This window comes from Elephantulus edwardii, unplaced genomic scaffold (assembly GCF_000299155.1).
Source record: "Elephantulus edwardii isolate Elephantulus edwardi_28Jun2011 unplaced genomic scaffold, EleEdw1.0 scaffold00113, whole genome shotgun sequence".
Classification (NCBI taxonomy): Eukaryota; Metazoa; Chordata; class Mammalia; order Macroscelidea; family Macroscelididae; genus Elephantulus; species Elephantulus edwardii.
This window is the reverse complement of record NW_006399863.1, coordinates 4,866,535-4,880,580: the sequence shown is the minus strand read 5'-3', so window position 1 is coordinate 4,880,580 and position 14,046 is coordinate 4,866,535. Positions and strand designations below refer to the sequence as shown.

Below are 14,046 nucleotides of genomic sequence, written 5' to 3'. Positions count from 1 at the left end.
CAAGTCTTGGCTGTTTCTCCAGGGAGGGAAAAATGACATTTACTGCAGAAGTGGCTTCCAACCCAGCAGTTACTCATTCATGCACTAAACATAAAGGCTGTGTAGGAATCTGTTTGGCCCGTGGATCAGCCATGGTACTCAACATTAAAACAGACATGGAGAAGAGGCAGGGCCCCAATCGCAGGGAACCCACAGCTTTACAGGGCTTTGTGAAATCTTTCTGAGTTGCTATGGATGACGCCTTGAGGCATTGAGATCTTTCTAAGTGTGACCTGCACCCACAAACAATTACTGAATAATTATCATCTTGATAATACTCTCCATGTGTTTGTACTTCATCCTCCCATCCAGAAAAGTCCAGAAAGAAATCTCTAGAATAGAGAGAACAGATGTTCTCTCATCCACGTGCCATGCTGTCTCCTCCAGTGCTGAATGCAGAGTGAACAACTTGGATGTACTAAATCACGTAGACTATAAAATATTGGTACGTTTTGTACTATGATAAAGATGCTGTGTGAGCATTCCTGTGCAAGCTTTTTTGTGGACATGTGTTTATTTATTTTAGATATAAAACTCAAAGTAGAATTGTTGGGTTATATGGCAGCTCCATGTTTTATCTTTTGAGGAATTGGCAGACTGTTTTCAAAAGCAGTTTAGGAACAAACCACAAAGCATCATTTTACATTCCCACCAGCTCCAATTGATTTCTCCTCAACCATGCTAACACTTGTCATATTTGTCTTTGCAATTACAGCCAGCCTCAAGGATGTGGAGTGCTTTCTCACTGTGGTTTTGATTTGCATTTCCTTGATGACTAATTATGTTAAATATCTTTTCATGTGCTTATTGGCCAGCTGTGTATCTTCTTTGGCGACATCTCATTTGGAAATATCCACCAGCTAACAAATGGACAAACAAAATGTGGCACAGCCATCCAAAAAGTCTTCATCATCCACAAAAAAGCTGGAAATCATACAGGTCTGATGGAGGAATGATGACAGTCTAGATACAGACTATGACATAGATAAACCCTGAAATAAATGCTGAGTGAAAGCAGTCACAAAAGACCCTGCATTGTATAATTCCCTTAATATAAAGTGTCCAGAATAGGCAAATCAATAGAGACAGAAACACATTAATGGTTGTCACAAGTAGGGGAGGATGTGAATGAGAACTGACTATGAAAGAGAAGCAGGTTTCTTTTAAAGGCGATGAAGATGCTATGGAATTAGAGGTGATGGTTGTATAACTTTGTGCATATACTAAAAACCAATGTGATTGGCACATTCAGTACATGCACTGTATGGTATATAAATTATATCTCAATAAAGCCGTTACCAGTAAAGAAGGTAAGACTACAAGGTGATGTGAAATTCTTCCTCCAGCTGCTGACCACGGGGCCACCAGACACTAATCCACAGGAGGACCTGCAGCGTTCAGTCTTGTGCTAGGGCTGCTCCCAAGGCTCTCAAGTGGATGCTCTGGCAACTGGCTCTGCGTTGCATAAACCTTCACACTGGCAAATCTTTGTCCTTTAAAAGTAACTCAGATTTCTAAGAAGATGGAGCTTTTTTTGGAAACAGGCATGTGGAATCAGCATGATCAGATTGGAAATTATCTTTTCTGAAAATGACCAAGAATGAGATTTTTCATGTGGTTTGAGATCTGGCCAAGAAGAGAGTTTCAAAGAGAAACTGCCAAACCACTTATGCAGTAGCAATACCCATGGAAAAGACAACGCTATAAAAGGGCTGCTGTCTTGGATGGGAAAGTTGTCCAGCACCCTGAACCTCTGTTCCCACATATGCAAAGCAGGAATGATCATAATGTCTATCTTATAGAATTTCCTTGAGGAATAACCCAAGGCATATCCGGGATGAAAGGGAAGGGCTGGAGTGGAGGGAAGAATTTAGAAGAAAAAAAGAAATTAAGGAGCAGGGAAAGAAGTGTAGAAGGGAAATATGAAGGAAGATAGGAGGAAAGGAGGAAGAAGAAAATCTGGTACAATTTTCCATCACGTATTTCATACAGAGTATCTCCACCCTGCTCATCAAGTACCAAAAAATTAAGAGAGTCACATTCACAGTCAATGTAGACAAGTAATCCCAGAGCAGTAAAACATGTTACAGTGGCCGTGAAAGAAGTCACAACCAGTTAGCTGGAAATGTACACAGAACCTAGCCTGGCCTACAGGCCCATACCAAGCAGAGGAGCTACCACTGAATGGAATCTTGAAGGACAAATGAAAGTCAGGCTGATGAAGAGTAAGAGAGAAGAGAAAGACAAAATCCCTGGGCAAAACAAACCGGCCCTAGGAAGCAAAAGTAGTAGCAAAAACCTAGATTGTACATTTCACAAGCCACACAGCGTTCCAAACTCTTTCAATCATCCACAACCACTCTGTGATGTAGACATTGTTATGACCTCCATTTAATGGATGAGAAGCAAAGATGCAAAGTGGGTAAGTGACTCACTTCAAGTCACCCAGATAGGTAACTGGCACAGCCAGGTTTGAATGCAGGCAGTCTGACTCCAGAGTCCTGCTGGAACTACTAAAACATCTAGCTTCTGAATGAGCACAAACACTTCTGGAAGCTGGAGAAAACAGTATGAACTGCTGGTGGGTGGACATATGTGTGCACACACACACAGGTGCACGCATACATGTGGGCAGTAGGTAATTGTGGACAGTTACAGAAATCATCATAATTAAGTAGTAAATACCCTAAACAGGCTGTTCCTCCTATAGAGGTAGGTCTGACAGATGAGTCTGGATTTCCCATTAATCAAGAAACAAAACTCTATTTTTCATGTGGTAACTTTATTAGTCACTGGTGGCACAATGACTTCATGCTCAGTGCTAATTAAAAAGTTGGTATTTCAAGAGTACCCATTGGTCCGGTAAGATAGAGACCTGCAGATCTGTTTCTGTAAAGAGTAAACAAAAAAGTCATTACTGTGAAGTTGATTTCTATTCCTGGCAACCTTCCAAGGCTTTAAGTCACAATAGGAAGCTTCAGTGGGTAGAGAAAAGAATTGTGCTGCCAATCCAAAGACAGGTGGTTCAAATCTACCAGCTGCTGTGCAGGAGAAAGATGAGCAATCACCTCCCATGCGATTTAGAGGCTCTGACAACAATTTGATGGCATATAACAAGAATTCCTTCTCTTTCTCCCACAAAATCGCTGGTGGAGTTGAGCCCTGACCTTTCTGTTAATTGCCCAACATGCAATCCACCATGATTACAATCTAGAAACCTTATGGGGCAGTTCTGCTAGATCTTAACATGACCAAATACAATTGTACTTATGTGAAAACCCTCCTTGCTGAAACCAAGGAGGACCTGAAGTGCTTGCTGAAGCCTTCAATGTGGATTGAAGCTCAACATCAAGAGGAAAAAAAACATTCTCACTAGTGTGCCAATCGGCAACATCATGATGGATAGTGAAGAGACTGATTGTCAACAGCTTCAGTTTGCTTGGTTCTAAAATCAACACTCTTGATACCAGCAGCCAGGAAATTAAAAAAACTAATTGCATTGGGAAAGTCTGCTGTAAGAAACTGATCCAAAGTACTGAAGAACAACAATGTCAGTCTGGAGACTAAGGTGCACTTGATCCAGGCCATAGTCTTTGCAATTACTTGCTATGCATCAGAAAGCTGAACAATGACTAGGGATGATAGAAAAATTGTTGCCTTTGAGCTGTGGTGCTGGAGAAGAGTGTTGCATAGAACAAATAGGTTCATCCCAGAGAGGGTAAAGCCAGGCAAGAAAGGATTCTGAGGCTTTGTCTGACATACTTTAGGCATGTTGCAAGGAGGGACAAGTCCTTGGAGAAGGACGTCATGTTTGGGAGAGTGTAAGAAGAGAGAGAGGAAGACCATCGATGGGTCAGACTGATTCAGTGACTGAGGTAATGAGGGTAGGTGTGTCAGAGACAGTAAAGTTGGCACAGGATAGAGCAGGTTTCAGGCCTATGGTACATACGGTTACTAAGAGACACAAGTGACTCAACAGCACATAACAATACCAACAACAAATACAATCTGGCCATAAGCCTAAAATACAATGCTCAAGTATTTCTCAAATGATGCTGGGAAGGGTAGAGGGTTGGCACAGGAGAGGAAGACCCTCAATCAGGTGCTACAACAAGCTCTTGTGTGTCAGGAAGTGTGAGGATGGTGCAGGATAGAACAGGGTTCAGATCTTTTGTTCATAGGGTTGCTATGAGTCGTACTCAACTTGACAGCACCTAATAATAACAACAACATTAAAATTAATCAGAGAAGGATATTCTTGTTTGTTGAAAGACACTTTCAATCAAATCATATATACCTTGTAAAGCTTGTAAGGAAGAATATCAAGTGATCTATTTCTACTTCAAGACATCTACTGCAATCAAGTTTCAACGTCATTTTATTAGATGTTCACCTCTAGTTACATTGTTGTTGTTGCTGTGTATCACTGAGTCAGAAATGAGCAACAGCTCACACTCCTGCGAGTTTGCAGAGCTAGTTAATCACATGGGAGGAGATTACTCTTCTTTCTGCTGCAGAGCAGCTGGTGGATTTGCACCTTTATGTTAGCAGTGCAACTCCTTACCCCTAAGCCATCAGAGCTCCCTAGATTTTAACATACAGAATTTCAATTTTAAAATACAATAACCTACTACATATAATGTGGGAGAATTATGGGCAATCTCCTCCCATGTGGTTAACTGCCTCTGAAAACCCACTGGAGGGTCAGATACAGGTCAGTTCTGACTCGATAGTACACAACAACTACATATACTATCCTATTTATATTGTTGTTGGGTACCGTGGACCTGGAACTAACTGATATCCGACCTTTCAGTAGGTTTTCAGAGGCAGCAAACTGAATGAGAGGAGATTGCCCATCTTTCTCCCACAAAACAGCAGGTGGATTCAAATCATATACCTTTGAGTTGGCAGGACATCTTCTTACCACTAAAGCCATCAGAACTACCCATACAAATTTACATACAATACTACAACAAATAATCTACTAAAAATCATATTCTCTCAATCTCAGTTTCCTCATTTGTAAAAGGACTGTAATAATTCCCGGGAATCTCCAGTAGGAACAAAATGTTAACGCGCTAAGCTGCTACCTGGAATTTGCAGAGGCACCAAGGCAGAAAGGACTGGCAATTCACTCCCAGAAATCAATCATCTAAAAGCCCTATTGAGTGCTTCTTTGACACACTGAGCCACTATCAGTCAGAGTGGACCCAAATAATAATGTAAATCATTCCTATTACATACAGTTTCTGTACTACACAGATGATTAAGTGCATTAATATAGATAATTCTCCATTTACAAAAGGCTTTAGCTGAAACAACTCTGCTGTCTTCTTTTTGTTGTTTTCGGTATCACTGTCCTTTATTATTAGTATCTTTATAAATCTGCTCCTTGAAGGTCTGTAAGGAAATCAGGAAAAGATGTGCTACAACACTGCATGTAGTACCTATTACTAATCATAAAACACACAAAATATGGACACATATGCAATTAGTGCTAGCTCAAATGCATCCCAAATCCAGGCCTACTTGTGGATATAGAGCTCCTAGGATGCACTGGTGACCTAGTGGCAAGAAGCTGTACTGCAATCCCGAAGGCACAGTTCGAATCCACCAGCTGCTCCGCAGGAGAAGGGTGGGCAGTCTCCTCTCATTTGACTAACTACCTCTGAAAACCCACCAGAGGGTCGGCTATAGTTGGTTCCAACTCAGTGATACACAACAGCAACAGAAGGTACCTAGCACACTTCGATCATGCAGGATAGACTGAAATATACTGCAACAACAGAAATTCACATTTTGACAACACAAATCCACATTCTGAAAGCCATGGCCCATCTGCTGACGTGGAATTAGAACTTTAAAAGCTCAAAGAGACCATAAAATTTTCTTTTTAGCCTCACTGTAAAGATGATTAAATCGGATCTACACAGGTAAAATTATAAGACGGTCCTATGAGCCTATACATTACCACCGCTAGAATCAAGGTTTCAGGGTTTGTGGATTCAGCCACATAAGTTCTACAATATTCCATCTCAAGGGTAGACCAGAAGGAGCAGGCTCTCCACTTTGATAACACAGGAAATGGCACGAGTGTCTCCCACAGGGAGGATGGGAACTAACCTAGAGCATTCATTTTCACATCAGTGAGTCTCATCCAGTAGAGGAATGACACGGGATGCCTAGAGTGCAATTTTATTGGACCTCCTCCCCACATCTTTGAAACAAAACGGTGCTGATAACAAACAAGCTCAACTGAAACTAGCTCTGAAAGATCAGGAAACAGTCACATTGAAATCTCTGGCCAAGACAAAGCATCGTCTCAGAGCCAAAGGGAAAGAAGAATGATGTAATTTTTCTTCTTTTTTTGCAGTTCCTCCTCCTTGGATTATTCAACTCTCAAAATGAAATACTTTTCCTTTATTACTCAGGAGAGCATCTTTCTTTTGAGGTAATCACTCCACATCCACTAGATCTTCACCTTAGTGTCCACTTTCCAAAGCCTTACCAACCTTGGGAACTTCTATTATACTCAGAATGCTGAAGCCATTACGATGCCAATCTGCATTGCAATAGGTCTTCTCTAGGTGATCCTACCTCATGCCTAGGTTCCAGGCTGCTGCCAACTTAGTGATTACAGCCCAGATCTGGCGCAGGGGGCAAAATAGCTCATTCCCTCCAAATTCAAAATGAGTGTCAGCGGTGAGGGCTCAGAAGGCTTTTTAACCCCCTGCCTTGAGTCCAGGATCATTCTCTAATTGCCCATAAGCCATCAAAGCCTCGTGAGGCAAACTTCCTGTCATTAGGAAGACATCATGGAGAGAAACAAAGTACTTGGGATACGGGGAATACAGGCAACTCTGAACAATTTGCAAGGAACATGAGCAGAATCTGTAACATTTATCCTAATTATACTGTTAGTTGCTGTACAGTCGCGTGACCTGATGTACCACAGAGCAGAGCATCACCCAGCCTTGTACCATTGTAATGGTCACTGGTACACACTGCTGTTGTATATTGTGACTGCCTTCTAACCTAGAGGGCTCATCTTCGAGCACTATATCATGCAATATTCTCTTGTGATCCACAGTCTTGCACTGGTTAATTTCCAGAAAGAAATGTCCAGGTATTTTTTTGCCTGATCTGTCCTAATCTTACAGTTCCACTGAACCATGTCTATCATGGTTAATCCTATTGGTATGTGAAATACTAGTGGCCAAGCTTCCAGCATCATAACAATACGAAAGTCACCATAGTGTGACAAACTGATAAATAGGGATAGCTTATCTTGATTGAGGGGGTGAAAAAATTCAATTCTTGTTGCTGTTGAGTCTATTCTAAAGGCTACTGCATATATTAAAGGGAATTATTTCATAGGTTTTCTGGCCTGTAATAATCAGAGAATCAAATTGCCATCTTCCACAATGCCCCTCAGTGCAGTTAAACTGATAATGTTTAGATTAACAGATGAGCACAAATTTTTTGAACTCTGGTATCTACACTTAAATCCAGTCATTTTCAGCCTTTTCTTTAACCCTAACCTCCACTTAAGCTGAAGACTTTGACTCCTACTATCAATGTAAAGACTAGTCCCATATCCAGTATATAGAAGAATAAACTTCTACACAGAAGAAAAAATTAAATCACAGGTTGGCCCTTTAGACACAAGTTGGGAATGGGGCTGAACAGCTTAGTTTGTCCAGCTCCTTCCAAGTGTTGAACAAGCAGTTCAGTGATATTACCCCAGTCATAGTATCAGCATACATACTGAATAAATACAGTGAAAAGATAAAACCCTGACATACAACTTTGCTCATTTTATACCATGTTGTGCTGCCTTATTCTGTCTGGACAACTTTTTCTTGGTCTGTGTACAGATTAAACACAATTAAGTGTTTCAGAACTCCTCTTCTTCTCAATGTTAGTCATAATTTGTTATCAGTTGATTATGTGGATAAACATACAAACATCTTTTTAATATCTTCTGTTTTCAGACAAAATCTACTTAATTTCAACAATGATATCCTCCATTCTATGTCCTCTTCTGAATGCAGCTTGAATTTCTGGTAGCTCCAGATCAATGGACTGTCATTTCCTCACTTAACTGGCTTCATCTCCTTGTCAAAAATCAGCTTACCTTAGGTATATGGGCTAATTTTTGGTTCTGAGGTCTATTCCATTGATCTATGTGTCTGTCATTGTACCAGTACCCGCTGTCCTGACCACCATGGCAGAGTAATGGGATTTGAAATCAGGGAGTGAGATGCCTCCTACCTTGTTTTTTCTTTTTAAGAAATGCTTTGCTTATTCTGGGCCTCTTTCAATTCCAAATGCATTTGGAGACTGCCCTTTTCATTTCCTTGAAGAATGGAATTGGTATTTGTATTGGGATTGCATTGAATGTATAGAATGCCTTTGATAATATTGTCATTTTCACAATAATGAGCCTTCCTGTCCATGAACAAGGTATATTCTTCCATTTCACCAGATCTCTTTTTGTTTCTTGTAATAATGTTTTGTAATTTTCTTTGAATAGTTCCTTTGTGCTTCTGGTTACATTTACTCCCAAGTAAAATACACTTTCCTTTTTAAAAAATAATTTTTTATTGTGATTTTAACAAAAGTTTACAGAAAACTTGGATTTTCATTCACTCATTGTCACACATTTTCCTCCCTACCCCCACTTCAGTTTGCTTTAAAAAAAATTTAATTCATTGTTGCATATACACTTTCAAAGCATTGCTGGAATTAAATGTACAGAAGATCAGCATTGTCACAGATTTCACTTTACTGGGATCCATAATCGGTCCAAAAAGGGGAAGTATGAGAGCTGCCTCATCAAAATTGTGTCCACCATATTGACAAGGATAGAGCAAAGCTTTCACCCAGTGAAAAACGATTTGATATGGACTTGATATGGCAAGACTCAAAATGAGAAACAGTTGCAAACATCTATTAATAATCAGACTCTGAAAAGTATTAATTACTAAGCTAGGAAAATTGAAAGTTGTCAAAAATGAAATGGAGCAAATAATGTTTGACATCCTAGGCACTAAGGCAGTGAGCTGAGATGGACTGGTATTAGTGATTTTGAATCAGACAATTACATGATCCATTGTGCTGGAAATGAAAATTTTAAGAGGAATTAATGGTTTGGCATTCATTGTTCAGAAAAAAAAACAACAAACCAAACATTTCAATATCCATCTTGGAGTGATGGATGATCAGTGCTCTGTATAATAGGGTACTATCTATGCACACATAAGAACGTCAATGTAATACAACTATGATTCAAATGTCTGCGTCAACTAAAAAAAAATCAGATATGAAGAAATCAAGGATTTCTACCAACTTTTACAGTTTGAAATTAATCAAGATACATTACTAATGATTAGTGAATGGGATTCAAAACTTGGAAATAAAGAAGTACTGGTAGTCAGAAAACATACTCTTGGTGACAGAAAAGAGGTTAGGCATTGCATAATCGAATTTTGTACAGTGAATGGTTTATTCGTTGAAAATACTTTTTTAAAAAGATACACAATAACTATGCACATCAAACTTCACTTACTGGGTCACACAGGAATCAGACTGACTATATCTGTGGAAACAGATGTTAGATAAGTTCAGTAACAACAGTCAAAACCAGGACAAGGGCTGAGTATGGATCAACTACTTACATGCAAGTTTAAGGTGAAGTAGAAGAAAATTAAAACAAGTCCACAAGAACCAAAATATGACCTTGAAAGTATCCCAACTGAATTTAAAAACTATTTTTAAAATAAATTTGACCCACTGAACACAAATTACTGAAGACCAGATGAATTGTGAAAAGACAGCATCCATGAAGAAAGTGAAAAGCTATTTCAAAGACGGGGGTTGCGGGGAAAGCCCTAACTGAGTATCAGAACAGACTCTGAAACTTTTACTAGAGTGAAAATAAACCTAAACAAGTGGAAGGAATGCTGAAGTTAGAAGTTTAACCAATTTCAAAGGGCAGCTCAAGAAAACAAAGCAAAGTATTCTTCTGAAGACAAAGCAAAGTATAATGAATGTGTAAGAAGCTGGAGTTAGAAAACCAAAATGAAAGAATATGTATGGCATTTCTCAAGATTAAAGACTACAGCCTTCAATGTGGATTATATCTGAACATTAAGAAAACAAAATTTTATACCATAGATGGAGAAAAGATTGAAGTTGTCAACAATTCCATTATACTAGGATCCATAATCAACATCCATGGTAGCAGCAGTCAAAAAATACAAAGATGTGTTGCACTGGGGAAATCTGCTGTCAGGGACCTCTTCCAAGTTCTAAAGAGCAAGAAAGACAATTTAAAGACTAAGGTGTACCTTATCCAAACAATGGTGTTCCAATTGTTTATTATGCACCTGAAACCTGGAAAACGAACAAAGAAAACCAAAGAAGAATCTATGCCTTGGAATTTGGTGGTGTTCGTAAAGAGTACTGAATATACCTTCGACTTCCAAAAGAATAAACAAATTTGTCTTAAAGGAAGTGAAACCAGAGTGTTCTTTAGAGGCAAGGACAGTGGAACACTATCTCACCTACTTTGGATTTATCTTAAGAGGCAGCGATCCTTGAAGAGAGTATCACACTAGAAAAAGTGGAGGGTTAGAGGAAATGAGAGTGATTTACAACAAGACGAATTGGCACAGAGATTACCACAATGGGTTCGAGCATGACAGATCATGAGGATAGTACAGAATTGGGCAAAGTTCAGCTCTGTTGATCATAGGGTCACTACAAGTTGCAATCAACTCAATAGAACCTACCAACAACCAGAAATGTATAAAGCAGAGAAAGGGACAGATAGTATAGTATCAAAAGAGTTTACACAGTTACATACAATTAAATATGTATAGAGGCAAGTGCTGATAAGCCTGGCAAAGGAAAATAAATTCATTGTTGCCAAAGAGTTAAAAATGAGATTTTCAGGGAGCTCTGGTGGCCGAGTAGCAAGAAGCTGCATTGCAATCCGAGAGGTACGCAGTTCGACTCTACCAGATGCTCTGTTGGAGAAGGAGGGGCAACCTCCTCCTGTACCAGTCAGATCCAATTTGACGGTACACACAAAAAAATAATAAAATAAAATTTAAAAAATGATATTTTCCCAATCAAGCTCAACTATTCTCAAAGTGTTAAAGTACTCCCATGCATGTTAGCACCTTTGCCTCATTATAGGACAAAATACAATTCTTTCTGGAGAAAAAGAACAAAAGTCCTGAAGATTACTAAAATTCCACTTGATTACTTATAAACGTATAATAAAAATTTTCTCTCATTTTGAACCTACTTATAACTAACCATCCAGCAGGTTTTCAGAGGCTGTAAATCACACAAGAGGAGATGACCCATCTTTCTCGTATGGAGTCAATGGTGGGTTTGAAGTGCCTGAAAGGTGTCACCTTCGAGTTAGCAGCACAACACTCTAAAGACAAAACCAACTTAGCGTAGAAACAGGGCAACTTCTATGACTAAAACTCATTTACAGAGCATAAAGTATGTTTTGGAAGCAGGAGTGGCATCCACTTCCTAAACAACATGAATCGGGAAACTCTATGAACTTTGATAAATGACGATAGAAAGGCATCAGACCTTTTGTTCCTAGGGGCACTAAGAGTGGCGCTTGACTCAACGGCAATCAACACCACCACTGCAGTGTTTCAATAAATGACTGCTTAAAAATAAATATACAGGAAGGAATTAAATAATCAGTATTAAAAAAGAGGGATTTTAAAAAATGACCAAACAGGTTTGAAAGAAAATAAAAATACATAGTAATGAAAATATGGTATTTGAAATTAAAACCCAATAGATGGGTTAAGATGAAAGAGAATTAGTAAATAAGAACATAATTGTGATAGCATGAAAGGCAAAAATGTTGGTCTCTGAAATTATTAATAAAACTAACAAAGCTCTTCAATCAGTACAAAGAAGCAATAATTAAAAGATATTATGCAAATACTAAAAAGACAGATAAAAGATAGTTATGAGCTTTAAAATGCCAAAATTTCATTAAATTTTAATCTTTCAATGAATACTGTGATAGTACTGTTAATACAATCTGTCCATGGAAGAAATAAGGGTCTGAAGAGCTCTACAACTATCGAATAAATTGAATCAGTTGTTTAAAAATCTTTTCTGAAAGGAACTCCAGAGGATTCAATTTACACAAACTCTTCCAGAGGACAAAAGAAACTCTTCTCTGAATTCATTCTTGACATTTGATGATCTTGACACCTCCACTAGACATGAAAAGTAAGTAACAGGCACAACTCACAACTAAACAATGAATAGGATTAGCAAACTGAGTAAAGACAGACATGTATAAAAAAGATAATTCAACATGGCCCAGTTAGTCTTCTTGCAGGAATGAAAGGATAACTCGCTATAGTGTCTGGATTTAGAAAAATGGCTTTTATAGCCATTGCCTTAACCCTTTTGGGGTGGGGAGGAGGCAGAGCATGATCCCCAGCTGCCTCAACTGTGGACATATGCTTTGCCATTTGTATCTTCTATATCATCAACAATTGTGAGCCAATATAAGAGAGAGAGAGAGAGAGATGGTCACACTGTGAAGAGACTGTGCTGAGGCATAGTCTGATGGAACCCCGGACACAGAGTCACAAGAGCTGACTAGGGACTACTGTGAGATGAGGCTACCTGGAAAATTGAGGAAATCAGAACTTGAAGCATTTGTGTTGTTGGACTAAACCTGGATTTTCATTGTGTGATATCCTTTGCCTTTCCCTGCCACCATCAATCTATATCCCTAATAATCCTCACTACTTCTGCAATAAATATAAGACCCTGTGATTAGTAGAAGAAGAGGCCTGAGGGAATGTCTTACCAAGGGATCTGTTTCATATACTGGATGTTATTGACGGGACCGTTCTCCTTTGTGGAGTTGGTAGAAGTCAGACTCAGCTGCCCTGATGTTATCTCTGCTCCTTTGCACTCACAATTTGACAAACTATTCATCTAATCATGAATAGAGTAAGAAGGGGGGGGAATATGCAAGTTTAATAGAGTCTTTAAGGGCATTTTCTCAATTAATAGAGAGCTGACAATAAATTCTTGTGACACTACATGTATAGCAAATCTAGTAACAATAGATCTGACCTTTGCTTCACCCTACACCATCTTCACAATCACAGTCATTCTCAAGCTCATTGCTGTAGTCACTATTGTCAATCCATCTCCTTAAGAGTCTTCCTCTTTTACACTGACCTTTCCCAGCATAATGTGCTTTTCCAAGGGCTGGCTCCCTCCGACAGCAAGCCCTAAATATGTGAGATGAAGTTTCACCATGCTTGTCTCTAAGGAACACACTGATTGTACTCCCTCCATAACAGATTTGTTCCTTTATCATTTCATGGTATATTTATGAGTTTTTTTCCAGCATGACAATTCAAAGGCATTGATTCTTCTTTAGTCACTGTCCAACTTTTAGATGCATAGGAAGCAACTGAAAAGACCATGACATCAAGCATAACTTAGTCTTTAATATCCTTGCTCTTTAATACTTTGGAGAGATCCCTGACAGCAGATTTCCCGAATGCAGCATGTCTTTTGAATTCTCGACAGCTGGTACTAAGGGTGTTGATAACAGATCCAAGTAAAATGAAATAATTGACAAATCTTTTCTCCATATATCATATTTTTCCTATTGGTCTAGTGGTGATCTTTTGCAGCAAGTGCTCCAAGTCTTCTTCATGTTCTGCAAGCAAGGTTTTCCCTTCCTCACATAAAGATTTATAGCCTCAGAAAGCTGATGGTGAGTAGTCACCACAAGTCAAAATCATCTCAATGGCAGTGGGGGTCTGAGTACATATTTGTTGAGGGCTTAACATTCAGAAGATAAAAAGAATTTCTACAATTCAAAAAGAGAAGCAAACCAATTAAAAACTGAGTAAAGCAGCTGAATAAACATTATACCAAAGAAGGAGTACAAATAGCCAAAAAGTATATAATAAATAT

The 14,046-nt window shown here is 38.9% G+C and overlaps 1 protein-coding gene across 1 annotated transcript in view; it reads right to left on the bottom strand.

Annotated features, from left to right (window-relative positions):
* Positions 1-14,046, bottom strand: part of ERC2 (ELKS/RAB6-interacting/CAST family member 2) — a 1,171,987-nt gene that overhangs the window by 927,814 nt on the left and 230,127 nt on the right. The window lies entirely within an intron of this gene.